The sequence below is a fragment of the Kryptolebias marmoratus genome, linkage group LG4, assembly GCF_001649575.2.
Source record: "Kryptolebias marmoratus isolate JLee-2015 linkage group LG4, ASM164957v2, whole genome shotgun sequence".
NCBI lineage: Eukaryota > Metazoa > Chordata > Actinopteri > Cyprinodontiformes > Rivulidae > Kryptolebias > Kryptolebias marmoratus.
The window spans coordinates 24,179,500-24,207,453 of record NC_051433.1 but is presented as its reverse complement, the minus strand read 5'-3'; the positions used below and the strand labels follow the sequence as shown (position 1 = coordinate 24,207,453).

The following is a 27,954-nucleotide window of genomic DNA, read 5'->3' as shown; positions in this document are numbered from 1 at the left end:
AGCACATATGATACTATGCTATTCCATATTATCAAGTAATAATATTCCATGTCCATAACATGACTGTCATCTTTTTTCTTGAAACATATCACTGTGCTATTGTGGTCTTTCCAATGGGACCCATCTGTTATTAAATCAGTGATATTGGTAGGGTTTAGTTTAAATCATATGAGGATAATACATTCTGTTTGTCAATTATTGCCATTATAATAAATATTATATCTTATGTGATCTGTATATTTGGGTTGTAACGCATGTCTGTTTTGTTATGCTACACAGACACGTTCTAATGACCTTTTCTTGAACACGGCTGTGCACTGATGTAAAACAACAGAGATCAGAGGTGAGGTGTGCTTATTGAACCTGAGCCATCAGAAATCAGGGCCCCATTTTGGTAATTAAAATGAGATCCTGGCCCCCATCATTTTATCAGCCTTTTTACAAAGTTATTCGATTTGAAATATTTGTTCAAATGTGCAATACCCTTTTGAATGCTATTAAATATCCAAAATGGGGCACATATTTCAATTATACACAAGAAAGTAAAAGTTCATGAAAGGTGTCTCTAGGTTAAGATTTTTTTCTCTCATCTTTGCTTCTGTCTTCTGTGACCGTGTCAGTGTTCGTTCGCTCTGCCTGCTCCAGTCTAATTAAAGGAGGCCAGGACAGGTAGGATTCTCAGCAGGCATCCGCTCTGTGCCAGTTCTTCCTTGACCGAGTGTTTGTGTTTATGCAAAAGGGCCTCTTCCTGCATATTTAATCTAGAGCAAGGCACCGGCTTTTGTTGTGTTTTGACCACATACCTCTGGTCCCTCTCAGCACCGCGGTCTGGGCTCAAGTTCTCTTTCTCTCTCCCTCTTTCTCTCGCTCATACACATGCACATGTGAAACACTCAACTTTCACACACTACTTCAGCTACTCTCTACCTGCCACTTACGCCTGCAGCTTTCTCTTCTTCTTCACAAGTGGATTTCAAACATTTGGTGCTCGGAGGGAATCTGAATCAATGTGAAGTTTTGTGAACATGTTGGAAGCCTGTTTGGTAAGTCAAATGAATTGTTGATTTTTCCCACACACAATCTTTTCTTCTTTTTCTCTGTCTTTCTTTGCTTTTTATGGAACGTCAGGTGGATGTGTTTTACACAAGAGTGTTTTTACGTAATTGACAAGTACCGTGTGTGGATAGCAATAGGTTGACTACAGTTACCAGCAGTAGAACAGCAAATTGCTTAGTTTACATGTATGCAAAGATTTATGTGCTGTAAGGGTGCCTGCATCTGCTTCAAAGACTGTGTACAAGTTCATGTGCAATAAGCGTTTATTTTTTTTATTATTTGAAGTTGCAGGGTTGCACTTGGCCCTACACATTTTTTTTGAAAGAGTAAGGTGTCTCTTTTCTTATGGGGTTACCAACTTATTGGTCATCTGGCCCAGTGGTTCCTGTAGTTGGGGTCAGGACACCACTCTGGGTTGTGAACCACTTAGTGGGGGGTCTTGAGAAGATTGACAAAAATCAAATGAACTTTAACATTTTTTTCCAGTGACGTATTCAGCCTAAACTGTTATAAAGAGATATAAAAAGCATGTCCTGAAATAAATGAAAAACAATTATAAAATGGTTGGCGAGGCTCATTGTTAGATGGCTCATTAGCAATGTTTGTATACTTGAACCAGCAGTGGTCAGGGTCACGAGTCTCTGCAACTTTTACTTTATGGATCAAAAGCTGGAAAGTTTGGGAACCATTAAACTGGCCATTCTGCATGAAAGCTTAGGCCCATTAGGACAGCTGCTTGGTCTCAAGAACTTGATTTTCACAAAAGATCACATACCTTGCCTGTCATATTGTAAGAGGGAAGTGTACGTTCAAGTGAAGGACCTGAGATTGGGCCAAAACATTCTCCCCATGTTGAAGCAGCAGCAGATCTTGTCTTTAGGTAGTTTCTCACAGGGCTGCAACTGTTGGTGACTAGTTGGTGACTCAAAAGTGCAAGAAAAATCTGACAAAATACGCAAATGTTTCATTGCAGTCCCACAGAATTGTATGAATTTTGTGACCAGCAAGCCTTGTAGCTTCACTTTCTGCAGCCATTTTTTGAAAATCACAGCGTATTTTCCTGTGCACAGCTTACAAAACTACATTCTAGGCCATGCACTTATTTTGAAGCCCATCTCTACCCATATCATATCCTCCTCAGCCCGCTTTGTATCCATTTTGGCAGCCAGCATTGTGTTTATAATTTTACTGAGCTAGCCCTTTTGAAATGAAGCTAGGCCGATTTGTACCAGACTTTTTTTTTTTAATCAATTATTTATTATTGGCGTAACTTTTAGACCTGAACATGTTTTCCGTCGTAGAGGAGCTTCTGTGCAGGCGTCAAGTTACAGCTCTAGGGCACTTGAGACGGGTTGTAGACACCCACTACAACATTTAGGTGGGTTTGAGACACCTGCAATAACTCTAACTATTTTCAGAGAAAATTTGGTTTTATTATTTGTGTTGAAAACAGAATCTACAGCTTATTGATAGTGATAACCCACAAATTTACTATAGTTGGAGAAGAGGTTTGTCAGTTGTCCTACTTGACAAGGTGAAAAGGGGCTGAATATTAAAATAAAATTAGATCATGTTCACTGTGCTGATCTAATATGGTTAAAGTAGGGCCTTTTTTCACATTGTTTAGCCTGACCCACAGTAGTTTTGATTTTTTTTTTTTACAAGAAAGCATTTGGGCCCCACACTTAGCAGTTAAGAATTTTCTAAGAGTGCTGTGTATTCTCTGTCTACATTATTGAGCATTTTTAAGTTCATTCTAATAGTATAAAGAAACGTGAGTCCCTCCTTGTGTTGATGTAAGAGGGAAATTCCTTTTAGTTGGTAATTGAGTGGCAAAACCGTCTGCGTAGTTTGTTCTTAGCTCAGCAAAATGTGAGGGCTGGGCCATAGAAACTAGGGCATCAGACAGGTCTGACATTCACCAGACTGCACTATTGCCTTTTGAGCTCAGAAAAACATGAAGAAAAAAAAAAACCTGCCAGAATAAAGGCGGGCCGGATTGTACTCGGTTTAATTGGTGGGTTCCAAGTCTGTGTGCGTGTCAGAAAGTGCTGTTGTTTACAGTCTGTTTTGGTTTTACAATATTACTCTTGGGTGCCGCCAATCAAGTCAGAAAGAAGAATAAAGAAAGAAGGTGTTTTTCAGGATTTATGAGATTTAGTAATGTTTTTAATTTTAATCCGTCTTTCTTTTGCATGAAAGGCCAGAAGGAAAAGAAGGAGAAAATAATGTGCCGTGCAGATCATATCATACAGTAAGCAGCTGCATTTGTTGAGAAGTGAGTCATGCTTTAGATTTTCCTGTGTTTTTGGAGCGCAGACACTTACTTGGAAAATATCATGCACACACCCTAAAAACAAACAACAATGACCCTGCATGTTGATATGACTGACTCCACAGAGCTAGGACCCTCCTACGCCCTCTTTTTATTTACACAACGCCCTTAATAGAGATCTACCAGCCATGAGGTGTGCTGAACCAGGATCATACTTTTTTTTTTTTTTATTCAGACGCAGTGTTTGGTGCTAGCTTGATAAATAGACACTAGATTTATTTGGATACTAAGTGGTCTAAACATCCAGGAATGGACTGCAAAGAACCAGGATACAACTCTGGCAGCCTCCCATTGACAGCCATTGAGCTGAGCATTAATTAATATGGTAATGATTTGTGAAGGTTCATTAACAAGCTGCCACAGAAGTAGCCGCAGATACAGTATTAAGCATGCTTAGAGTAATTAATGGAATAACTTTACTTAGTGGTAAATATTCATGGGCCCTCATGGTTTTTGTCTGCTCGGTGTGAAGAGAGAGGCTAGCCTGTCCATTAGAGGAGCTGAAGAGCTGTCCACAGTGAATGCAGGCTTTTTGTTGGGATTGGGTACGTTTCAGTGGAGGGGTATTAATTCATATTTTGAACATGCAATCTTTCAACAAAGCCAAAGGCACTGATAACATATCTGGGACTAGAGAGCATATTGTGAAGCTGCGACCCCTTCACGAATAGGTAAGTCCACTTCACAGGTTTGTGGACAGAATACAATGAGTCTGTTCCCGCTTAGATGTAACCACGGCGGTTCATTACCATAGCAAAAAACCCTTCTGATTTTACATTTCCACTGAAAATAGGCAGTTTGTGTGTGTGTGTGTTTTCCCTCACAGCTACGATGACTCTTGTGGTATTTGCATAGAGAATAGAACAACGTATGTGGATCATCTGATTTTCTACAAGTATAACTAATGCTTGGTTATCTGTTACAGACAAATGCTTTGTAACTGCTACACGATATTTCTTTGTCAAAAGTCATTTGTTTTTTCTATTTTCCACTTTATTTAACACAATCGACATACAACATTATCTGAAGAATTGACACAAGAAGCTTGGAAAATGCTCGTCGGTTTCTTTTGTCTTTTGAAATTGTTGCATTTTGATTCATATTTTTAGCTTAGGCCTCTGACTGAGCATGCACATAACCCACCTAGGTGGGTAATTATCTCAACCAGGAGTTGCTCTATTCCCTAAAATCTCAATGCGGGAGTGTGTGATGGGCTCGGTTTTTCCCAACCGGGCGAAGCAGCGTGTGCTTGTTTATCCTCACCCTGCGATCTCCGCACCCCCACTGTTCTAAATGGCAATATTACCGCCTTGTGCTGTTTGAAATGGAGACAATTATCTGTTTAGGTATTACAAGATGGGCATTATATTACAAGGAGAAAAGGCGTACAGCTGCTATCATGATCCTGTTGTTGGCTTTTCTCACCAATTCAAATGTTCCATCATTAAAATGATGGAACATTTATCTAAATGGATGTTATGCATTGGGTAAACTCATTTAGCTCCTGGGGCTCTTTCAGGTGATGGGAATTAATGATGTTTAGTAGTTTGAAACTGAAAATATCTGTCATTTGTCACCACTCGCCATTGATTTACGATTCCATTGATGATATGTTAATTGAAGTGTAATGAATCACAATAATAGGGTAGTTATGAGGGAATGGTCCATTTTCGCTGATTGTTCAACCCTCAGCAGAGTTCAGAGCGGGCTGCATGTTGACTTGTGTTTTCAACAAGGGCATTTAAATCATAATTAATGCTGAAACTGAACAAGTTGGGCCGGGACATTTTTATCTCTGTTCACTCTGCTTTAGATATACACTCGTTCAAATGCCTGGCCACAGTTTTGACTGCCTAATGTTAAAGGCAAAAAAAAAAAAAAAAAAAAAAGAACAGTGGGGAAAAGCCTTTATATTTTCTTTTCTTCTTTATATTTGGATACGCTTTAATGCTTTTATTCAAATTCACCTGTGATAGTGCCCCACAGTCACTTCCCACTTTACCATAAAAATAAGATTTTGTTTCCTTCTCTTTTCTCTCNCCCCCCCATCTTTTTTTTTTTTTTTCCTGGGTTGACTGCTCCGTTTGGAAAGCTTCGTGCATGCAGATCAGGGCCACCCAGGGGAGTTGAGTCAGGGCAGAGCAGGTACAGATACAGTGTGTTTACCAGCAGAGGGGGGGTTAAGAAGAGCGTCTACTAATACGAAAAGTGTTTTTGTCTTGCAAATAAACCGCACAGTCACAGACGGCCCTATTGTCCCTGTGTTATCATCAGTGGGTGTAGTTTTAGTTAACAGACAGATGGAAATGTGAGGATGTGTTGCACAGGGACAATGGTCGGCTGCAGGAAGATAAGCGAACGGTGTCTGTCCTGCTCATCATTGACATGACGCCTTTCACGTTCCTAGCAGCGGAGGGAGATACACAGACTGGTACAGCTGCATACAAACTACGGAAAAGCGAACAGCGCAGGAATGCAGAGAATTGATTTCTTTCTGATGATTTCTCAGAACATATTAGACTGGATATGTACCATATCCACTCTGATCAATAGCAACTGGTGGCCTTGTTGGTTGCTTTAAGTTTACACTTCTGCACTTCTGTGTAGTACATTGCCTTGTAGCTGCTGATGACACGCGTTGTGTTCCGCTGTGTTAATTATTTCATAAGTATAAATAATTCTCTGTGTTGTGTCTGCAGGGTGAGAAGGTTGTTTCACCACCGCTGGAACTGGCGATTGCTTTGAATACGTCCTTGTAGAAGGTAAACACACAATCATTCACCAGACTCCAGCCTCTGCATGTGTGTGAATGCTCTGTTGAATCGGCTTAATTATTAACTAAATGCTGCATGGTTTTCTTGTTCGTGTGCTGAATCATGTGTGTGTGTGTGTGTGTGTGTGTGCACACACAGGGCCAGGAGGGTGATCAGGGGGATTGGACAGGTGCACCCTGTCAGTCTTTGACAAGCCGCTGTTCTGAAACCAGCATGGTGAGTAGGAAAGGGACAGGATCCCCTGCAGGTGTAAATGGAGGTCGATGTTCTGATAAGCAGTTTAGTAACAGTTTGACGTTGCACAGAGTGAGGAGCTGTAGGGTGTAGGGACATGTGAACAGCTGCTCAATTTACTGAAGTTGTCTGCTCACATGAGATAATTCCCTGTTGTTACTAAACAAGAATGGAACATTTCAGAGCTCATTTGGACATTATGGTTGGCATATTGGCCATCCTGGTTGGTATTTTCTGTTTGTTCTTTGCAAGAATCTTTGTTTCATAGAAGGTTTTAGAATGTGAACTTTTGACTGGGCAATCAGCTGAGGACTTTGAGGGAAGTGGTTTGTGTGTGTGTGTGTGTGTGTAAGTGTAAAGATTTCAGAAGTTCTGGGCTTTCAAGAAAAGTAGCTTTTATTTTCTAGAGTTCTTCTCTGTCGATTGTGTTCTTTAACTTGCTGTAACTGGTTGGTAGTCACACAGAACACGTATTACTTTTAAATAGCACATTTATTTTTGTAGTCCCTACGGAGAATTAAACCTTAGACATATTTCAAATTTGATCCTTTTTTTTTTTTCGGTCCTAAAATTTATTAAAGCGCTGCATTTCTCATTGCAGTTGTCTTCAATAAAAATCCAGCAGGGTCTACAAAAAGTTGGTTAGAAAATTGATATCATAAGAAATTTATAATACAAAATGCTTGATTCGTGTTTTCTACAATTTAGTAAAATAAAATTTGCGTTTAAAAATAAAAAAAGTTTTTTTTGAAACAGGCATACAAAAAAAAAACCGAGTTTGCTTTTAGAAAAACAATAAAACATGTTTCCTCTTTTCTCTTATTTCACTTTTAAATAGCAATAAATCTAAAGCCTCTGCTGTCATGTACTCTTTAACAGTCCCTGAGTTGTTAAAAGGGTTTTTTTCATTGACTTAACTCCTGGTGTGTTGCTGGTCCGTCAGTGACTGGGTCAGGATTCTGGTGGATCTGTCAAACTGGCTTTTTAGATCATTTATTCTGTGTGCTCTCAGTTCACATTTTTGTGGGAATTAGTGATAAAATATTTTTGCATTGCAGAGTTTAACAACTGCCGCTGTCTGTGAACATATGAGACAAACTGGTTTTAAACCTGTCTCGGGGACAATGCAACAGAGTTCATCCAGTCAGGTTAAAAACCCTTTTTACCTCTTTTAGTGACATCCATCTTTATTTTCTTGTCTTATGATTTTTTTTTTTTGGACTTCCACCTTGATCAGTGTTTTAGCTTTGCTTCTTTTTGCAGAGGGCTATAATCTGCACTGTCTCAAATTATGTACTGCAATTGTAAAGAAAATGTGCACAGGTAAAGATTTAAATGATCTGTTGAAATTCACCTACTGATCTGGGTCTGGATAAGCCTTTTCTTAGGTCCCAGTCTGCCATTTCACAACCGTTATCCACTAAAGATGGAAATGTTTTCTGTGTAAAACATGACTATGGTAAACTGAAAATTATTCTTTGTATTTTTGTGAATTTCACCCTTACAGAAAAACCACATAAATTTCATGTTTTTCACTCGTGATCACATGAACATACTAAAAGTTCCAAAATCACACGGGAAACATGAGCCAAATGTGTTTCACGTAAAAGCCTGAATTTCCTCATGTGACGTTCAGGTGGTTTTTCTGTAAGGGCAACAGAAACCTTTTCTTGTCACTTCAGTAAAACTGTCCTAAAACTTGCACTTCTATATGTCGGCGCTTTAAAAATCCTCTACGTGTGGACAGTTATTCTTTTTTTTTTTTTTAAACTTTCTTCAAATAAATCAAGAGGAATTTCCCATTGCAACAGGGGGAGGGAGGTCATTTCCACCAAATCCACTGCTCTATGTTTCAGTTTCAAAGACAGGTATTAGAATCTACTCTCGTTTGTTTCACCTCTACAGCAAGTTCTCCAATCTTGTAGTCTCTTTATGATCTTGCTGACAATCAGGCAAACAGCCCCCTATTTTACTGGACTCAGGTCCAAGTGCCTTGGAGAAAACAGAAGTGGCAGATTCATGTCGGTGCAGCTGATCTGGAGCACATTCTCCTCATACTCAGGTTTGCACCACCAGGGCCCTCAGCTGGCTGCTCCAGATGTAGGATCAGCCCTGAAATCTTAAAATGATTGTGTAATTAATGGTAATGTGGCAAAATCAGCTTAATTATTGACACAAGCTTCCAATGTGATTTTGATTGCATTGCTAATGCAGAAATCCCGGCGGCAGCTTATGGGATTAATGTGTCTTGTTGTGGAAAGCTCTTTTAAAGTGCAGCCGAGTCAAACAGGACGAGCGTGTGAAAAACATGTACGGAGTTCACGCTCCATATGGATCAAGCACGCGTTAGAAATTAGAACAAAGGAATTTCAAATAAAGGGCTTTAAGCAGTCTGACGAAAGTTGATTTTGATGCGTGGACGTTTATCATCGCAGCAGCGTTTCTGCGTGATAGGGCTGCCTCGGATGCGTGCTGTGTGTAAAGTCTGCTTTTTGCCCAGTTTATAGAGACCTGACAACATCCTCACATGTCCAAAACATGTTCCTTTACCTTGAAGCCTTTGAAATATTACCTTGTAACCAGCTTTTTAGAAATCCATGCTAAGAAAAAATAGAAACCTTTTTTTTTCCAGTTTTTCCTTTGCTTTAAATGCTGTGGGGTTTTTTTTTTACTGCTTTCCTTGTGGCCATCAAAGTTTCTTTCTTAATATACTTTTTATGGAGGTGTTAGGAATAAACAAGTGGCTTCATGAGTTGGACCCACAGAAAGGTCATGTTCAGATTTATGCTGGGATGAAAATAGGGCCTCTGTAATCGCTCCCTTGACTGCATTTATTGCTTACTTTAAAAAAGTAATTTCTTTATATCAGCATCAAGCTGAAAATTGCCATGTATTAGTATTAGGCTTGGTAAGCCTCTAATTCTGTGGCATTTACAGCCGGCTGTGTTTCCATGCATTTATAACACTTTGATTCTTAAGAGCTCCTTTAATCGCTTATGCCTTGCTTGGAACATAATAAACAACTCGCCGTAGCGAAAGTGCCACATGGGGGAGATTTCTAGCAAGAAAGTTAAATGCTTCTGTCACTGGCAGTTTAGTTGCTGTGTTTTTCATGCACTGTAAGTACCGTAATCTGCTCTCTGAGCTTATCTGCTTTGGTTACAAACAGTGACAGGCAGAATAGATGCAAGGCGGCATGAAAATAAAAAATTATTGTCCACACAAGCGTGCCATATCGGAGACCAAGGTAAGAGGCACAACGCGGCGACGCACTCGTTGCTTTTTCCTGTTGATTGAGATCACAGGATGTGTCAGAGTATTCTAAACACCCTCACCTGGCCAGCGTCTGCTCCCCCTATCTGATGCTCTGCTCCCATGTCTGCATCAGCTGCTATCAGGACACCCGCTGGCAGATCGCCCAGCTCTGTATTGTCTGACTAAACAGGTTGCACACTTAGACACATGCTTTATGCTGAATACAGTATGTTACACAACAGAGCAACATTCTAATATTCACTTGCACTTTGTAGAGCCCTTATATGAATAATCTTCTCTTAGGTGATGGGTGGAATATTGCTGATAATGTTATCGCAGATGTGCGACCCGAAAGCTCCTTAAAATATCTTTTTTCGGCGAAAACACATGTGTCAAGTTTCAATCTATTTTTCTATCAGCGCCAAACAGACACGTCTTTCTCTTGGCCTGAAACATATTGACGGATTCATACGCCGCGGTGTGACTCAGAGAGTGAGGAGCTTTGATAACGTCAGTCGGCTACCAGGTGCAGACGGCTAACATGACAGAGTCTTGGTGCGAGATTGACTGAGGCGACAAAAGTAAGCAAAATCCATCTGCCGATGAGTTGTTACAGCGAGATGAAAAGAAATATCACAAAAGTGAAAGAAAAAGTGACAAACTCTTTTTCAGCTCTGCTTTTGTGATTGATTTGCTGTTTTCTGAGCAAAATGACTATACTCTATGTATGTGTGTGTGTGTGTGTGTGTGTGTCTGGTAACCTAAAGAAGCATCTGACTAACTTACAGTTAAAGCAGTTTGTTCTTTTGGAACTGTTAAAAATATATTTAAACATACAGATGCTGTCGGTTTCCTTACAAAACAAAATCACATGTTTATGTTTTCTGATGCATTCAGAGGATTCTGGCTGTTGTTGTTTGGTTTTTGCTTTTCCTGTGAGGAGGTTCAAAGACTTTCTACAAGCCACATCTTTTCCAATTTGAACAATTTTGATTTTGTTGCACTCGATATAGTAAATACAAGTCTGGTGGTCCTTCGCCTTCTCTGTTTATATTAGAAAACAAATCCCTTTCAGGGATAAAGCACCTGGTGGGGCTACTTAATGGAATGGCTTCAGGCCTTCGCAAATAAACAGCTTGCAATTTTGGTGCGAGATTAGGACTGAGGCTGAGAGAAAGAGCGAGAGCTGGAGAGAGGTGGCTGCAAACCAAACAAAGGAAGTCAACATGTGGAGAAGACAGAAGTGGAGGAGTCTACTTTCTGTTTTAGTTGATTTCATGGCTTTAAAATGTGCGTTTAAACCTCTGTGACATGCTCTTTTTCACCTCTGTGCTCGAGTAAATTTATTTTTTTTCCCTAGCTGACTAATAAGTCAGCAGTAGTTATTGATTAAGAATGAAAAGAATGAGCCTTTGTATTCAAATACTGCACAAATGTGAAATTATCTTTTTGAAAATACATTAACACAAGTCAAACATAAGAAACCTAATGGGGGGCCAGTGAACCTTAAAGCAGTTTGGAAGTTGCATTTAATTTAAAGAAAAATCCCTAAATGCTGTCGAAATTAACAAAGGAGACTTTGAATATCAGCATAAATAAAAGCAAAATATAATCACATTATATTTTGTGAACTAAAAAGCTAATTTCCTGGACTATTTGGGTAATGTTAAATATGTTTGATGTTGAATCAACATGAGGAAGACTAGTTTCCATATTTGACAAAGCTGCGACGCGAGAAGCACAATCTGAAGTTGGATGTTGAACTTATACTCTCTTGGTAAGCACTGAAACCCAAGCTTTTCATGCAGGAATAGTGATAACGCTACAGTGAAAAATTTCCAGGCCTGTCCTACTTTTGTTTGACATTATTTGTTTATATTAACCAAAGGAGGCAGAAGTAAATGACTGGTGTTTTTCTTTTTTAAGGCCACCTCCTTGGATCTCACTGGGTTAGTGACTTGTTGGCGACTTAAATGTGACACAATACTGAGAAAAAATCTTTAGCTGCAGCCTCATTGAAATCTGAGTGTTGGCACCCAAGTGACCAGCCAGTTGGACAGCTGTGTTTTGAGTGGCCGGATTTTGAAAAGTGCGGCCTACTTTTGTGTACAAAAGCCATGTTTACATCATCGACTTTGCTTTTCTCACCTGGAACTGCTACATTTTTGTAGAACTGCATGGGTTGACTATGAGTGTGAAGACTTTACTGCTTGTGATTCCTCAAAGATCAGCTCCATCAGGATGGTTTGCTCTTGGTCAGTGCTGGAAGTTGGATGTGAAATTCTTTAAACTGAAACTCGAGCTGAACAATTTAGATGTAGTTTTACTTCTCGTTGTTGCTCCCTTTAAGCGCATCCAGTACTTGTTGTGTGACCACTTTTAGTTTCAAATAAATTTGACTATGAGGTTTTGGTAAAGGTCTTTTTCACTAAAATAAATTGGGGGATTTCTGTAAGGAAAGAAGTTTAGAACTTGCAGCATGATGTTGCAGATATCATTGTTTTCCTACCGCCCTACCTCCAGAATTGTTCTTGTGTCGTTAACTTTCTTCTGTTGTTGTTAGCCAGCTCAAATAATGAGTTTACCAGTTTAATGTATCTGCCGAGGAAAGAGCACAGTTTATGGGAAAAGTGGTGGATCCGTGGGGGTGGAACGCCAAAAAAAGATGAAAATGTATTTTCAATCTCCGCCATCGTTGTTTGGATGTGGCCTGGAATGGAGAGAAAGAGTGAAAAGCTATTCCTAACCAAATGTGGGTTTATTTATGTAATCAAATAACAGAAGTGGAGGCTTTTTTTAATGCTGATATTTATTTATGATTTCTCTCCTCCCCCCCCCCCCCCATCTGATTTTAGCCTTGGCTCCGACGTTGTTTTCATAAACAAAGTCTCTCTGGCCGGCTAGAGAAAACACAGGGCTCAGTGCACTGAAAACAGGAATGACAAACACCATTAGCTGAAAAATTTCCATCTCATTGCAACTATGTTATTGTTTACTTTACCATACACGTCCTAATATGGTTACCTCCCTGTCAAGGCAGGCCAGAGTAAAGCCGAGGGGCCCTCGCTTGAGGGGTGGTGTGGGAAGGGGCCGCTTGCAGCTGCCACTTAGACAATAAGAAACAAATGTCACAGCTCGGCAACACAAACTGCCTTTCACAGTCTTACAGTACTTGGCCTTCCATGCCGCTTGGCTCAGGCTCCCGTGTGATTTTTATCTACTCTTTTTTAGTGTTGGATGCCCTCATAAACACACCCCCACCTCTCCTCCATGTCCCCTCTTCTTGTCTTCTCCGTGTCTTTCTTTATTTGCCTGTATCGCTCCATCAATCTCTGTCCGTGGCCTGGTGTTAGCTATGTGCAGCCTGACTGATGGGGCTCTGTTTGCTGTGTGAACTTATTTATCTGGGAGGTGGAGTGATGGGTTTGGAGGGGCTGTTGCCCTCCTCCATGTGGCCGAGCAGAGGCCGGTTCAGCTCCAGGTCACACCCTGGTCTGAAGTCGATGTCTTTGAACTGGAGGCATTTTAGCAACTCTTAAATATGATGATTCGAACTCAGAAACACTGGGATGCTGCTGAGGAGTTGTAGAGTCTTGCAAGTTGGTAAAGATGCCAATCATACCAATCAATGTCACTATCCCTCACTGCCGAAGGCAAAGACAATAATGTTTTTGCCTGTCTGTGTGTGTATTTGTCTGTAACGTGAGCAAAATATCTCATGAACTGCTGGACAGATATAAATGAAACTCTAAGAAAGTAATCATTCAGTGTACATCTACAACTGATTAACACTTAGGGTCAGTCCCATTCAAGATGGCCAACACAGCTAAGCAGCTTTGGCAAACACAAAAATGCCTATACCTCGGCAAGTTTTACAGAAATTCACTTACAATTTGGTGTGTTGGTAGCTGAGAGTCATCCCCTACACATACTCTGGGTGCGAACATTTTCAAACGTTGTCATTAACTATTAGAGTCAGCTCTGTCTGTTTATTACTAACATATCTCATGAACCACTGGTAGGATTTAAATAAAACTTTCAGGAAACAACAATTGTATATATATCTGCAAATTATTGTATTTTGGAGTCAACTCAATTAAAGGTGGCCACCACGACCAACTGACCTTAAAAAACAAACAAAAATAGCTTAATCTGAAGTCACTTACAGATTTTGAGCAAACATTTGGCATGGCTGTAGCTGAGACTCATTTACATCTCATACTGTGATTACTGTACTGCACATTGAGCATGACTAGCACTACTAAAATATTGGCAATAACTGTTGACCTCAACTCTGTCTGTTAGCAAAATATCTCATAAATTGGTGGACGGATTGTAATGAAGCTCACAGGAAGTAAACACTGGATGCATATCTAGAGCTGATTATTTTTGGATTCACCCGAATTTAAGTTGTTCATTACAGTTAACCCTTTAAGACCTATCATAAAATAAGTTTGCCAACTTTTTTTTTTTGCATTTTATAGCAATAGGACCATTCTTTTGGAGCATTTCAATTTGCTATACCTCAGTACAACCAATATATCCCAAATTTTAATAATATCTACGTAATAACTCCATAGGAAGCAAATAGATAGCTACAAAAATGCAAAAAAAACACAAACAAAAACCAAAACAAAATTTGTTTTTTTAAATAGTGAGCTAAAAAATGGAAAAAAACAAAACGAAACAAAACAAACAAACAAACCCATAAATATATTTAAAAAAAATTGCTTTCACATATTTTTCCTTATTACAGAAATATCGAAGCTGTATCCCTCAAAATTGTCAATAATAAGTCCTTTCAAACCACAAAAAATTTATTTTGAGTTTGTTCATGGCTTAGATTTTGAGATACACTCATTTTTATAAACTGTAACTAAAAGAATAATAAAAAACGGCATTAGCTTTGTTCCTTCTCCTTATATAATGATTTCAGTTTAAAACTCTGGCATAAAAGGTGGCGGGTGATATGCATTCTTTCAAGAGATTCTAGCTCTTTTATCACAGAAATGGACAGTTGTGCAAAATCACTGTAACCAACACAAAAAAAAAAAAAAACTTAGGCCTTTATGTAAGCATTAGGGTCAGGTAACTGCAGCACAGGTGAGTATTTGGAAAAAAAAAGGGTTCTTTCAGACGCATGGACTTTTTTCTCCCCAGTTGGCAGAAGATGATGACAGCCTCACCTCAATCCTAAAATCCTCACGTTTATGATATTTACCCAGTATTATCTGCGCCTGTGGATGAATGGGAGGACGGAGCATGAGGAATGTAGAAGGTCAGCTCGCTTGATTTACACAGTACAGAGCCACAGAATCCTTGGGAAAATACTTGGGCTGGGATCAAACAGACATCATGTGATATGTTCTTAACACTGACCTTTAAAGTCATGCATTTTACTGCTGCAGCAAGTGATGCACCAATGTTAACCAAAAAAAAAAAGATTCATTGTTTTAAAAACAAATGCAAGATAAGTAAAAAATATGAAGTATTTTTACCCTTCAATTGAAACTGGACCTTGAAGTGGCTGCGTGTATATCTCATGCAGTTGTTGTTGTTTTGTTGAAATAACTTACATGTTTAGTTGTTTTGCTCATTCATTTTTAAGGCTGAACCAAAGCTGTTGCATCAAACCTGAAAATGTCAACATTTTTAAATAAAAGCAGTTCAGTCTGATTGGCTGAATACATACATTACAGTGACTCACATTAAAGAAAATGGTGACTCAGACACAGAGGGAGCTGCTGATACCTAACAGTGATTACCATGATTAATACAACTTTCTGACATTTAGTTTTTACCAGAGTTCAGGCTAACGATCTCTTCGTTATTGGAATGTGTTTACTAATCCTAGTTTCCACCCTATCACAGCTATATTTTGTTGATAAAGTAATGGCAGTGACCTTTTTTCAGAGGGGAAAGACTATACCCTCTTTGATGTTAATGAACTTTGTGAAAGGTTGTTTACTGGCTTCAAGGTCAGTTTCTGCGAAAGGCAGCGGGCTTTCTTGTAAACATATTTACAGCCAGAGATGGGCAAGCGTTGTAACTGTATACAGGTGCAGCAGGGGCAATACAAGAGCATTTCCCTGTGTGTGTGCTTTTTCTCCCTCTTTGTTTTTTTCATTACATTTCTCCTAGTAACGCATGCATAAAAGCTGTTGTGTGCATACGTGTTTGTCCTGAAGGCACAGCATGGCTGGCCCTATAAAAAGGGAAAGAAAAAAAGTGTAATAATAAACTTCTCACTCATTCACAACAGCCATTCTTACTGTGAGTTGCACAGATTACAGTTTTCTAGGTTGATTCAGATTTTTTCTTTAACTCAGACCTGCATCTATAGGAACTACAACTGATAACATATAAATATGTAAAATGATATAATGTTATGTTATTGGGCTTTTCTAGCTAGAAATCTGAAAAAAATTATGTTTACATGGACAGAATCTAAACTCTAAAATACAGTAGCAAGTCATTAATTTTATTGTATATAGACATGCCTCACAAAAGATATATTGTACTGAAGCAGAGGTGAAGTGTAACTTTACATATGAAAACAAGTAACAGCTTGAAAATCATAACTATTAATGAAATTTAATTTTTTTTCCTATTTTCAAATTATTAGTTTGAAAAAGTAAACATCACTGGTTGATGCTTAAACTGGTGGCAGCTGTTAATATTAATAAAACATGTAAACCATATGTCACTGAGCAGCAAAAATACTGTATGAACAGCCTCTATAGATAATACATTTATTATTTTTATTTTATACTGCCAGAGGCTGCGCACTCATGTGGTGCTGTACTCTCGATATGTAAGTCCCACCTACACACCCTCCCAACTCAAACATTCAGCACCAAGGTAAGGACTACGGAAACCAACAAAAATCCACACCGGAAAAAAAATTATCTGAAGTGTATATTTATTTTTTAGTGAGGAAAATGTCTCATTTGCTTAGATAGAGAGGTGGAGTGGTAAAAATTGTACTGCAGCCAGCCACTAGTGGGCGCTTGTCCTTTGTCGCTTCAACTTCTGGCTTCTAGTCCTATCTCTAATCATATTATACGGAATATCAGTGGTCACAGGTCAAGCTGGTTAGTCTGAAACTAATTGCTTCAGATAACCTGCCAAAAAATTGTTGCATCTGAGACATTTTCTTCATTAGTGGTGTCAGATTATTTTGCACCAGGGGTGGACAAAATTAAAAACTTTGTCCTAGTCAAGTTAAATTTGTATAAAGATTTAAAGCCATAATTGCTGTCATAACGTGATTTTTCAGTGTTTTTGATTAGAATTTTTTGGTATATGTGTATCATTTGTGATAAAAATAGCCACTAAATTATGCATCATTCAAGTTTACTTCTTGATTTGCAAAATAAGCAGAATGATTTTTTGTTGCCGACTATTACAACTCATTTGTTTACATTAAAATACAGAAAAAAATCTACATGAAAGCAGATTCTAGGATTCTCTGATGCACGTTTGGCTCACATCACACAAAATCAAACTAAATACTAGGAAATTCAAACTTATTTTGTGGGTTTCAAAATTAGCTTGTTGCCGTGGGACACATGTGATCTACATGTTGAAGTTCACTGTCAGACCTTACTCTTTGAATTATGGCCTGCTTCCTATGTACCTTCACCTGCACCAACCTCACCCTCTTGGGGTTTTTAGCCGTGCAGGATCACATTTCTGTATCAGAGACCGCACATTTCTCTTCAACATCTTCAGTGTTTGTGTGTGAAAGCAGCTAATGTAAAAGCTGATCCGAGAGAGAAGGAAACCTCAGACTGGTGGGGGTATTAAATATGGATTAATGGAATGTTGCTCAGGCCCATCTCCGGGTGTAGTGTAGTGTTGAAAAATAAAATTTATGTTGCCAGCTGCTGGCCGTGAAGGTGCATTTGGACTTAGAATCCTTTAATTAGAAGTGAGATATTAGCATTTCATAGGGCTTTATGCTGGGTGAGGGGATCGGCCGGCCACCGCGCCTTCATTAGCCGGCTTCTTCGTGTAATGAGTGCCGTCATTAGCTGATGGAGTGGATTTGCCCCAGCTCTACCTTGAAAGGCACATCTTTTACATGCTTGCAAGAAATAAGGCCTTTTAATGGATTTCTTAATGAATAAAATAAGATGCCACTTCTTGAAAATTTGACGAGAGCATTCCTGATAATGTAGAAAAAGGAGCGAGGGGGAAGCGGTGAGTGAAAAACAAGGAGGAAGGCTTTGTGGTCATCTTCTTGCAAAAGTTTCGCAAAGTGAAATCCATCAACAATTTGCAGCCATTTAAAGTTGTAAGTCATTTGTGTTGGTTTTTATTGAAATGCACATGAAATAAAGTGCGTGTAATTTCTAAAGGAGTGCTCTCTGAGCTGGAGGTTTAGCTGTTATTTATCACTGTGATTCTCAGGGAAAAATCAGGACAGCTATTTGATAAAACCTGCTCATATATATATATATAAAATATGGATTTATTTATTTATATATTCTTCGTCTCTGTGGTGAAGTGTGCACACATTAAACAACAGTGAAGACAGTGAGAGCAGAGGTGTTTTTTTGTGATATGGAAGTCTCTCTAAGCCTTTGGCTGAGGCTCCAGTCTCCAAATCAGCCGTGAAGTGATTAGTATTTTATTGATGAGCTCCTGAAGTGGCAAGTGTGGGAAATTGGATCTTTGATCTCCTGGAGTTTGGGAAATATATCCTGAGTGTGTGGAGCTCTCCAGGTGGAACCCCACCCCACCCCTGATCTTAGGAGCGACGCCACCCTTCACACAGACGCGCGCTTTCAGGCTGACTGACACACAGTTTGATATTCCAGCCCTTCTCCAAAACACATATTTGTTTTGGATGTTTTCACTGAGAGTCTACACGGTGATTACAGATGTTCATTAACAAAATTGGGTATTTGTTTTAAACTTTAACCAATCACTTTGATATGCTAATTACAGTGTAATTTAATTTGAGCCCTGTAATGATGATGCTGTTATTATGGACATAAATGATGCAGTTAAGCTGAGAGTAATCTCATTTGCATACTGTACATGCCAGTAAATTAAGCCCTTTCCTGCGTCGCTTCAGCTTTAATTTTCCACTCCTTTTCACACAGCATCCCTCAGCCCCTGTGCCTAATAGCAAGCCAGCTTGTTTGATGTGGAGAGCCGCTTCCTCACACTAAATCTCGTCACAATATGTAATACATAAAGGCTCTCATTATAACTCTAAGTGCCCTTTTAAGAAGTTAGTGTTAATAGGCAGGCAAGCTTTTTGTGCTTCATAGTGATACACAAAAACAGCTTTGTCTCTCGCCGTAATCATCTTCAGCACTCTTTAATGTGCATGTAAGAAATAAAAACTATCATGGTCGTAGTAATGATGTACCGGGGAATTGTTAAAGAGCTTTAATCAGATTGAATATGTTTTTCTTCATGTATTCATCAGATATTTCTCAAAAGAAGTGTTTGTATTTTGTTATTCCTGCTTTGAAAAAAGGATGAAGGACTTTTGGTTGTCCTTAAAAAATTGCTGGTAATAATAATAATAATAATAATAATAATAATAATAATAATAATAATAATAATAATAATAAATAATTAAAAATATTTCCTTCTTGTATGTTTAGAGCAAATAAATTGGCCTCTTTGTACGCAGGGTTTTTTTGATGTCTGCATAAAAGGAGCATCTTTCTGACACGGCTGGCCTTGATAAAAGCTCCTGTGTCTTCATTAGAGAAGCAGCACCTTGTGGCGTCTGATTGTCTGATGTTTGCTGTGAGAAGGTAAACATGTTTGTCATATCGGGGGTGTATTTATGCTGATCAAACATGTGAGATGGGCCGCGGTGAAAGTTAAAGACTTTGGATCACAAGGCTCAACGGTTCTGTGAACATCCAGCCTCACAATGGTCTGCCCGCACTCCGACATCTCTTAGCATTTTGAAGGTGGCTTCGGAGGAAGCTTTATGGTCTTTAACACTGACAATACAATTGCCCTTCACTGAGAATGCTCCTCCATTTTGTCCCATAAAGAATATTATTTTGCTGCCAGCCAATTTTCTCTGTTAGTCTCTAATTGGCTACATAAATCTCGGCCGTTGAGGGTGAGAAATGTTGTGGTGTCACACAGTGTAATCCTCACCCTTATTTACCAATTCATTAAGATTCATTGATGCAGGATTGGTGAGAGGAAATGACAACATAAATCAGGCCTCCAACATAATGACCCTAATCAGTTGGGAATTGCAGAAAATGTCATGATGAACTATGTCCTTGTATTAGTGCCACTGTACATCGTCATTGTGCTGCTTTATGAGTGGGCCGCATCATCCTGACATGGGGCTGTATTTAACAAAAGGAAGGAAGTTAAAACCTGATTCCATTAAATTGCAGAAATTCATATAGGGCCTTTTGGTATTTAGCCCTGTGCCCTTTCTCTTCAGTTTAACTGGGTAATGGAGCTCACAAAGTCCCTTCCTTTTTAACCCTCTCTGTCCTCTCTCTGGGAAGTAAAGGGGTCGGGGAGGGCTTTTGAAATTAGAAAATGCATTTTAGGCTTAAATGGCCCTAGTACCACATCAAAGAAGAGCTTCACCTTGTGTAGCAGTAGGATAAGGTCAGTAACTGGGTCTCCAACTTTTAAAGCGATTTTAGTGAATCTTTGTCTTCTGTTGTCTCACAGGTATGTTACCTTCTGAGCCACTAACAAGTAAAAAAATTAAATTAAATTAGATAAAGGCCTAGCATTTGTTAAAGGAATGCATACCACCTACTGCCTTTCATGCCAAAGTTTTAGACTAAGATTGTTTCATGTGAGAACGTTCTCATTTGCCAGATGTCGCTCTCAGAGTATGTTTTGAACAACTTTCAGCTATGAACGCATCAAATTTTAGCTCAATATATGTACAATTAACTGAATTAGAGATATTATTGTGTTGGCTAGTGGTGGCCATTTTGAATTGGATTGACGCCAAGACAAACAAAAACAAAAAGTCTAGCTGAAAATTTGACTAAATATGGTCTAAAAATAAAGGTTCTGTAAATGTCTACATATGGTTTCATTTTTACAGAATTCCGCACTTTGACAAAGGGTTGTTGTCGTTTTTTTAAACAAAATGATTTGAACCCCAGTCTTCCACATTGCAATTTCCATTACCCCAGCAAAGCATGTACTTCTAACAGGACTATTGCCCATCTCCCCCATTTTATTACATAATCAGGCACTTATACATCCAGTGCAGGGTTTCCCCCAGAAAAGAGGCTAAGCCCGGTGGTAGGTGGCCGTTCACCGGCCGATCGCCGGCCGACCACCTGCTGACTGCCGGCTGACTGCCGGCTGACTGCCGGCTGACCGTGATTTAGTAAAAAAATGATTAAAGTTGACAGAAAGTAGAAAATATGGCTATTTATTATGTAATATTGTAAGATATTTGTGCCAAATATTTACACAACTACAGTTTTACAAAAAGGCACTTTTGAAATCATTTTTAAACAAAAATACAATTAAAATAAATACAAATTGTTTCACCTAATTTAAATCCTAATTTAAGTCACATTTACAAATAAATTAAATTAACATAAATGAAAAAGTGCAAACAAAGCACCAACACACATCTCACTTCCAGGCCAATGAATAAAAACAGACAACTCTGAAAAACAGAGAGATGCTGTACTGTACTGTGCGTATCTAATATTGAATTTAATAGCATAATTTTACTGTTAAAGAAAGATAATATTTTCACTAAGCACAAAACATGCTTACCGTCTTGTAAAGCCACCTGCTGAATTTCAGCTCAACTAACCATTTTTGGTTAAACCCACTCGTTCCATGTTTATTACTGCGGCTCTGACAACAAGCTAACTCCAGGTAGCTGAAGGAGGCTCGGCCTCAGGGCTCATTAGAGTCTCGCAGGGCTCTGTGAACAGCGCGTGGTGGAGGCGTTTATACTTACGTCAGTGCAGTATTCTCCAAAAAGACAGGAGGCAGTACACTACGTAACTAGTGGAAATTTGGTAAAAAGAGAGCAGATGGTTGAATGAAGCGCGCGCGGTCCACACAAAGTTATAAAAGGTGCACAACGTGACACCACGCGGGACTTTCGCGCAGGGGCGGGGACAGCACGATTGTGTCACTGTTGCCGCGCGCACCGGTGAGGTAGATAAAGGTAGCGGTTTTGGGGGAGCGGGTGGAAAAAAAACGTGTATAAAAATGATGTATTTATAATAAACAAGTGGAGCTTAGCCTGGCGGCCGGGTCACCAAAGCCTCGTGGCCCGCCAGACTTATAATATGCTGGGAAAAACCCTGTAGTGATTACTTTCTAAAGGTTTTATTAAAATCTGTTCAGTTGTTCATTGGATATTTTGCTAACTGACAAACAGGGTTGACTCCAACAGTTAATGCTAAAGTTTTGAGCAAAAACCTCATCCAATAAGTAGTACTTGTGTTGTGAGTATTTCTCAGCCAATACCACACCAGCCTTTAGCACAATATCTGTAAAACTGACAGAATTTTTGCCATTTTTTGTGTTTTCTAAAATCAGTTGGCTGTAGTGGACATCTCGAATAAGGTTGGCTCCAAAGGTTATTGAGTTGTAGACTCAATAATGTACATCCAATCAATATTTCCTGAAAGTTTCATTAAATCTATCCAGTGGCTCAGAAAATATTTTCCTAACCAACAAACCACGTTTACTCCAAAAGGTAATAGCAAAGATCTTGTGCAATCTGTTATCACTCAGAATATATGTTAGGATAACTCTAAGCTGTTACCACAACAAACCTTAAGGCAGTATCTTTAAAACTGAGCGTTAAAGCCATTTTTGTGGTTTTTAAGGTCAATGGAATTGTGTCATCTTGAACTGTGTTCACTTCAAAAGGTAATATAATGGTCACTTTCTGAAAGTTTTCATTAAAATTCATCCAGTATTTCGGAGATATTTTGCTAACATACAGACACACACAGGCAAAAACATAACCATCCACCTTTACCTTGAGGTGGCAGGCGATGCAAAAAGTCACTGGGTATTAGTTGAAACGAATTGGTTTACCTAATATTTTTGTAACTGTATAAACAGGACATGAGAAAACCCTTTAACACTGTTTAGAATGATTGCAGCGGCAGTGCAGAGATCCGGCTCTTCATTTGCTTCCAGTTATCATGCCTGGTAGTGCGAGAGGAAACATAATAAATGTATCTAGCAGAGTTGATGACTTACTCAGTGGTAATTAGCGGCTCACTTTGTGTGAAGAGCTGTGGTTTACCACACATCTGTCCCAATGATTTAACAGAGCTGCAAAGCTTCTCCCGAAAAATGATTAGGCTACATTTTGTCAGCTCACAAAGGAAGATTTGCAGTCTGGTGAACCAACTTCCTCCCAGAAGACGTCAATTTCATTAATATTGTCCTCTGTTTGCAAAAACACACAATAATAATTAGACAAGTTTGTCAGCACTGACCCTGATTTTCCCAGGAAAATACATCTGGCAGATTTCCTCCTCCAAAGTTCACTAAGGAACAGCCCCTTAGACGGACTGATGTTAAAACAATTCAATATGTGACATACTTTGAGTAATTCCGTTGCATGCAGATAGATAGACTTGTTTTTCTTTGGATATGCATGTGTTAAAGGTATAATTGATACAATGAGCTTAAAGGAAGCAATTCACTCGTTGAGCCTGTGGTCAAAAAAAAAGCTTCCCCCCTTCGTCTCCTGGTGTCTGTCCTCTCGCTGTAGTGTTAATGGGCCTGAGCCACATGTGAGCGAGACTATCAAAGTCAGATGAAGGAGAGTCGCTGAGAAAATGTGTGGCGAACCACTCCTAAAAGAGGCTTCACATCCCAGAATTACTATTCCATTCATGCACAACCAGATTTAAACTCATTAGACTTCTCTATTTACTTAGTCTCCATCGGCCCCGGTTGTACTAAAAATACCATGGCCTGCCTTACTTTGGCACATTCTGTCATTGTCTGCGCACAGCAGGCCTTTACGCCGAGGCGTTTCTCAGAAAGGTGACAAACGGGTTTGTATATTTTCTGAAATTATGGATCTACTCAGATTCTCTCCTGGAGGCTGCCGTTCTTGTTGTTAATTTATCCAAGCTTGTAGTGTGATAATAGTTTGATATTCATATGAGGCATCGTAGTCACTATGTCAGGATGTTAAGCTCCTCTCCTCTGCTCGTGGTGGAGTAATGGGTTTGGATCTAGATTTCATGCCAGAGAGTCCCACTGCTATTGTCCTGATGTGATATAAATATGTGTTTTGCACTTACTTTTATGCTTTCCTCTCATGGGGGTAACTGTATTTTGGGGACTGAATTATATCTGTAGGGGATGTGGAGAGAAAAAAAGAACATTATAGATTCTAGGTAGGGAAGCCTCATTGGTTGGCTTCACCTCAGCAGATGGCAAGTTGTTGTATGCATGAAAAATTTATAGTCAAGTTGATGTGCAGCTTGAAAGCACCCACAATCCAGCCTTGCCATTATTTTCAGACAATTAGATATTTAAATTACATTTTGAACTTGAAGACTCAAATCAAGTATCAAAAAAAAACTTGTAGTCTGTATGGTTCCAGTGTGTTTTATTAATTTTTTGCACCTTTTACAGCAGTATTGTGATTGCCATTTCTTGGAGCCTGCAGACATCCTTAGCTCCTTCCACAAACCCAGTTACTGAATAATTGAATGAGGTAAATGTTTAACATGTTTTTACAAGTTCCTCACTGCGCTGCTGTTGTGAAGAGCCACTGTTTGTTGGGTTGAGGCAAAAAAAACAAAACATACACACTTGGTTGCTTTGGTGGATGTGTTTCCATTGGAGACCGCCTTGCCGGTCACTTACACCACCATCACCCATCTTGTTCTCACTCGTGGTGGCTTGCTCAGCAGCTGCAGTGCATCAGTGTGATGTGTCTTTGAACGTCAGAAGAATGACTTTTTGTTTATCCTGACATTTGGCTTGCTGTTTATTCTAGTCAAAGCTGTATTTGCATCAACCTTGATGCTCGGAAGCTCATCCCGCCTTGTCCCCTCAGAACTTGTTTACACTGTGCTTGCCCCGAGTGTCACCTAGGAAATCAGCCGATCATTCCACCTGGTTAATATTAAATGACTCTTGCAAGGAGATGTGTTTGTTTATAAACACAAACCTGTGCTCCCCCTGTTTACTGTCGTCATGGCAGCGATCACTTATTAAACAAATAGCTGCTTTGTTTGCCAGTGTAAGTGGTCTGCTCACACCTTGTTCGGGGTCTGGGAAGAACTCAGAATTTGTTGTCCTGTGTTTCATGAGGTTCAGTAAAGTGGTGGGATGTTATTTACAGTTTGTGATGAGGGTTGAAGATATATTTATTAGCCCAGTCAGCTTTACAGAAATTGAACTAAAGTTTGTTGTGATAGTAGCTCACACTGATTCCCAACACATATTCTGAGTGCTAATTTCTTATATGAGCGCAAGATTTTGTTGTGAACTATTTGGTGCCAACTCTTTCTGTTTGTTAGCAAAATATCTCATAATCTCAAAACTTGATGTTTTTTAATGAAACCTTTAGGAAATAATCATTAGATGTACATTTACAGTCGATTACTTTTTTTTTAAGTCAGTCCAGTTCTAGATGGCTGCCACACCTAATCAACCTTAGCAAACATAAAAATGGCAATAACTCAGCCACTTTGACAGATATCGAGCCAAAATAAGATGTGGTAGTAGCTGAGAGTCATACTCTGAGCGTGACATCTTTCAATATAGCATGAGATTGAACATAACTGTATTTTCAAGGTTTGACCAAAACGGAAAAAACATTATTTCTCAAAATACACTAAAATTCTGGCATGAAAGGTGGCGGGCGATATGCATTCCATTTCGAGGAGGAGGAGGCTAGAGGTAGTTTGGATTTGTAAAAGGTGTGGACAGCTTCCTGTGGATTTTGTCCAGTTCCTGCATTTTTTGTCCAGTGGCATGCTTTGAAGAGATGGATGCTAAGAGGTTTGTTGTCACTGATCAGGGTTGTGATAGCATATTTTTTTCATTTTTTTTTTTTTTAATGCAGGTTTTGTTTGTCTTTTGACTTCTCCCCAGAATCAGGAGCCAAAATACAGCCAAAGATAAGCTTCTTAAAAACCTTGAGAAGCATTCTGTTGTTTCACCTTTGGTACGCGCCGATGTGTTGTCTAGTCTAGCAACCAAGCCGAACCTAAACAGCTCTAAAGTGAACCTCTCCCCATTGTTTCCTCCTTTGTGCCTTTATCTCCCACCCAAGAAATGTTGTGCTTTTGTTGTGTGCTTGTGTAAACAAGCTGTGTGAGAACTCGACGAATCGAAGCAGGTGGCCACTGGAGCTTTACTGTCATGAGCATTAAAGAAAAACAGAACATGGAGAAGGGTCAAAGCACAGCTGCGTGGGCCGACCTTACCTTGAATCAACTGCTGACTTGTTTGAGTTGTCGAATTCCAGGCGAGCATGACGACAGAGGGACCGGCATTAGATTTCCAGAGAGGAGTTGACTGATGAGCTCTGGCCGTCGGCTGTTCTTAACCTTCAACCTGTCTTGGTCAGGTGGGAGGCACATGTGACTCTTGCTTGTACTGTACTCCCCTCCCCAATCTGAGGCAGAGCAAAGAAAACAAACTGTAAACAAACAGGAACTCTGGCCTTTTTTTATTATAGAGGGTTTGTTCCAAATACTTGTTATGTTTTGAAAGCAACTACCCCTCCCCCCAAAGAGCAGAACAGCACCTAATAATTACCAGCACTGCCATTTTTGTTTCTGCAATTTGCTGTTGTGTTGATCTGCTGGAATTATTTCTGATTCTCCTTTTTAACTTTTTTCCTAATGCGATAAGAAAAGAACATGCTCCATTAAAAATAACAAATGCCTCCTTTTGTGTATTGTCTCGTGACGGAATATTTGTGCTTGACATGCAAAACTAACCCCAGTAACTGCACCCCTTTTAACAGGCCACTTGACCCATAATTAAAGCTAAATTTGTGCGCGTTGTGAAAATGAATCGGATGGAAAAACTTTGAGCTTTTCGGGTCATCACACACACACACACACACACACACACAAGGATCCCCTGAACAAAGTGAAAATAAACAGACAGATAAACAAATGGCAGGCCAAGTCACGCGGCCGAGTTGCCCGGGTTTCAGCTCCTGATGGTCTCCCTGCTTCGGTGCTCCGCAGATTAACACCGTTATCAGCACAACTCTCTAATAAGGCTCTTTCCTATCTGCTTGATATTTATGATGGATAATGCCCATTTTCCATTTTCTTTTTTTTTTTTTTTCCTCCTCCATTTTTTTTTTCATTCATGATATTGCATCTTTGAATTATTCTGTGGTAAAATTAATGAGAAAGTAGATTTATGGGTTTCATTTGTTTGTCAATTCGAAAATTAATTGGGTGTTAATTTTAGCCGTCCCCTCATCAGTGCCGCTTCCCAGCATGCACGCATTACTTTGCATTCATTGTAGCCGTTCTCTCCTTTTATTGTGGGTCACTAGTTTTGCATACATTAAAATAGCCCCGCGGCTCATTCTCTTGATTACTTTTGGAGATGCCGTGCATTTGGAAACTTAGGCCTCTTCATTACAATTATGAAAATTTTGCATGGGATTGCAGTGCATGTATTATAAGCATTACTTTCAAACCTTTTTTTTCAGTTTAAGAAAAAGGATGCTTTTTTTAGCATTTATTTTAATTTTAAAAAAAAGCCTAACTGTCTGCATGTGGTTTACTTTAAATGACATTTAATTTTGCTCAGAAACGTGTGGTTCTAATTGGTGTCTCAGAACGAACGCTGGTGCAAGCGGGGGCCTGTAGATGGAGTTGGTGGCTGGCTGCTTCCCATCCCACAGTATTCCTATTGCTCACTCCTTGTTTAGAAAATCCCATTATGGAGGGAGGCTGTGCCAGACTGAAAGGGGTGAGCCAGGTCAACATCTGTCTGGAGTTGGAGGGGGGGGGGGGCTCTAGTTCATCCAAGAGAACGGGCTCTGTAGGCCGGGCCGAGCTGCACAGACAGGCCCCAAAAGTGTGGGGGCGTTGTGACACACAACTGAACCGAAATACAGGCCACAGTGTCAGATCACTCGTGCAGTTTTGCTTCTTGCAAGGGAGCTTCTGAAGCGGAGAAGACATAAACCACAATGTCTTTTACTTTGAGTTTTATTTGGGGACAGTTTTAGTCTCAAACTACTAAAAATGATTCTGAGCTTGAAAGGTCTCACTGAGAATAAGAATTTGAAAGTGCAGCTCTGCTTATCAGACTTTTTTTTTTTTGGGGGGGGGG

The 27,954-nt window shown here is 39.5% G+C and overlaps 1 protein-coding gene across 6 annotated transcripts in view; it reads left to right on the top strand.

Moving 5' to 3' along the window:
• Positions 1-27,954, top strand: part of foxp1b (forkhead box P1b) — a 175,265-nt gene that overhangs the window by 59,705 nt on the left and 87,606 nt on the right. For 3 of the 6 annotated variants that reach the window (XM_037975527.1, XM_037975524.1, XM_037975522.1), the window contains one exon: positions 6,091-6,153. The gene's annotated coding sequence lies outside the window, so the exon portion shown is untranslated. Of the gene's footprint in view, positions 1-925; positions 1,044-6,090; positions 6,154-6,303; positions 6,382-27,954 lie in introns of those variants that run through there. The other 3 variants (XM_037975525.1, XM_037975523.1, XM_017435840.3) reach the window with 2 other exon arrangements.